The sequence below is a fragment of the Formica exsecta genome, unplaced genomic scaffold (genome assembly GCF_003651465.1).
Source record: "Formica exsecta isolate Colony F162 unplaced genomic scaffold, ASM365146v1 scaffold262, whole genome shotgun sequence".
Taxonomy (NCBI): Eukaryota; Metazoa; Arthropoda; class Insecta; order Hymenoptera; family Formicidae; genus Formica; species Formica exsecta.
Window position 1 is genome coordinate 638,690 of NW_021849885.1, and position 3,288 is coordinate 641,977.

Sequence of the window (3,288 nt, forward strand, 5' to 3'; positions counted from 1 at the left end):
CGGAAGAGAAAGCATCGGCGCCCACAGCGTTCTGCCCGCAGCGGACAAAAACGCCGGAAAAACGTTAACAAAGCTGTAAAACTGCGTGATTACCCGCAAATATTTTTAATGTGTCATCGAAACGAGATTTTACTTATGACGCTCTTTGCTCGAATGGACCATTATTTAACCGCGAGTTTGTTTAAACAAGCTCGCTTCCTGATCCGATATTTGAAAGGGTAATAAAGTTGAGAGGATGACGGATTTGTAAAATCGAATATTTACACTCATGGTCAATTATGGCTTTTGTATTTTCCATACAAGATTATATATCACAAGAAAAAAAAGACGTAGAAAATGTCTATTAAAAAATTAAACTAACTTTGTACTTGAAGCATAAAAATGCATAAAGAACACAATGTCACGTCAGAGAACTGAAGAGCAAAGCCAGTGGTAGATGGTGGATTTATCAGATTTTATATTTGTTTACGGAAAAAACTAGGAAAGATTTCTTAATTCATTTTAATTCATTTTTTTACGTTTCCAAATTTAGCTTTCGTAATTGTAGACGCGTTCACAAGATGTGTAAACCAAATTGGTTTACTGTTGACAGAATAGATAGAGAATAGTGGAATCTTTTCGATTGCAAACAATCGTTTACCGCAACAATGCAACTTGCGTAATTCTAATAAACGCGAAGAAATTTACAACTTGTTCTTTCCAAAACCGGACGTGGACGGTGAAATTGAGAGACATGAACGCGATGTAATCTTGACGATGCATTCATAAGAAAATCTCTGTTGCCACTTCGACTCGATTGGTTACCCGGAGAACTCGTGCAAAACGCACGAGAAACGAAAGTGCGCGGATTATGCAAGACACGAAATTAATAACGGAAAGCCGGAGCATATTTATAACGCGTTTTTTTAAATGCATGTCGGATAATTGAAAGTTAGGAAAGTGAAGGAGAAAAATTATTTCGCGGCCGCATGATCATCGGCGTTGCAATTATAATACACTGCGTGGTATCGTTAATTCCGGATTTGCATTCGTATTACTCGACAATAATTTCAAACTCACTCAACCTGTGTAAAATTATGAAGAAATCGTTGCAGCATCGTGCACAAGTGTGTTTGCATAGCAGGTTGTCCTGCGCTAGAGAAACGGCCAAAGGTTAGTTTTATGGAATATAAATAAGAAAAAGTTATAGCAAGCTTCTGCACCAAAATAAAGAATGATTAAAAATGCAGCAAATAATTATTTTGAAAGTTATAAGTCAATCGTCCTGAATATAGAAGATTGAAGTACACGAAGATATAAAAGCGCGCGTAGAAAAAAGATTAAACAATGGTTATCATTCATAGTTATAAAAAAAAATTATACCGTTGATTAAATACGCGTATTTTAAGACAGTCTATTAAAAAATTAAACTAACTTTGTACTTGAAGCATAAAAATGCATAAAGAACACAATGTCACATCAGAGAACTGAAGAGCAAAGCCAGTGGTAGATGGTGGATTTATCAGATTTTATATTTGTTTACGGAAAAAACTAGGAAAGATTTCTTAATTCACAAGTGTGTTTGCATAGCAGGTTGTCCTGCGCTAGAGAAACGGCCAAAGGTTAGTTTTATGGAATATAAATAAGAAAAAGTTATAGCAAACTTCTGCACCAAAATAAAGAATCACTCAAAAAAATGTCTTGCTGATATAGGTAGATTTCTAGGTGTCACAACAAAAATTTATCGCTATTTTTTGTATCTGTTAGAATATTGTCTGTTACATATAGAATTTATAGCAGCAACATTCTAATAATATCTTCTAGAAAATTTAGGTCCCATTGCCAAATGTTAATCACTGCATTGGATAAATATGAGTTTCGATACTACAGAACGATCTTTGTGAGAAATATAACTGCCAATTATAACTGCAGCATCGAAAAATTGAGAAAAATTGTTTAAAAGAGCTAGATAGATTGAGCGCGTTATACAAATATGTTAGACGTGAGGATTATATATTCATTTGTTTCTTGCCGCTAATTTTTTCTGTCTACCACAGCCAAACTTTATAACAAGTATGATTGGCCTTAACATGGATAGGCGCCACAGAAAAACATTCTTTCTAAATTTCACAAACAGTTCAGATATAAATTCTGTCTCTGTCACTTAGATTGATTAAATGCGAAACATATGCGATATCACAGTATTTGCTAATCATTTATGTACCTCAGTTAATTTTGCGCACCAAGAAAATTTTTGCTGTAGTTGCAATACCACTTTTTTGAGTGTACGATTATTCTCACAATACTTTATGAATTATCTATGCTTTGTCTTCACAAAATATAATACTTTAAAAAATTATATGGAGATACATTTTTAAAGTTACAATTAAATATTCGCGCATGAGAGAGCGTTAGATGCGCGGCGCATTCGTTTTGATACAGAGGAAAAACGAAAGGAAGGAAGTCGCTGCACCGTAACGACTGATGTTTCCGTTTGGAGCAGCGGCGGCATAGACGAAAACTCGTCGGCGGAATAAAAGTTCCACCGGTGCTTCCACCGGAAGCAGCAGCCGTTGCGCCATTATCTATTTCGTTTTTCATTCACATACGTTCGGATGCAGGTGTGAGTACAGCTTTAGGTACGGAACACCTACGAATAATATAGTTGAGAGCGTAATAGCTCTAAAATAACGAGAATCCACCACCAAGATAAAAATTTCCACGTAAAATTCTATTCCATAAATTAATAACGTATTTTACATTATAATAGAATTATCTATGGTTGCAATACCACTTTTTTGAGTGAATGATTAAAAATGCAGCAAATAATTATTTTGAAAGTTATAAGTCAATCGTCCTGAATATAGAAGATTGAAGTAAACGAAGTAATAAAAGCGCGCGTAAAAAAAAGATTAAACAATGGTTATCATTCATAGTTATCAAAAAAAATTATACCGTTGATTAAATGCGCGTATTTTAAGACAAAAGTTCGAGACTTATCAGGTTTAGATTTCTTCCATAATATCCGTTACGCTTTTATCGTCAAGTACCGCGATCATTTACTTACGCCAGAAGACAGCTGAAATATTCACACGTGGATACAATGCATCGTTCCGCCTGCACGAGATACACCGTATCTAATACAAGACGCCTTGGCGGACAGATAATCGCATCGCGCCAAATCTAAGGTGTCTCACCGTCTGGAGATTGGCCGAGATATTGCGTTACGTTAATTACGCGCTATCGCGGTTGCCGTTTAAAAGCGATGGGAACTCTGAACAAAAAAATTATGTTGTTTTATTTTTCCTA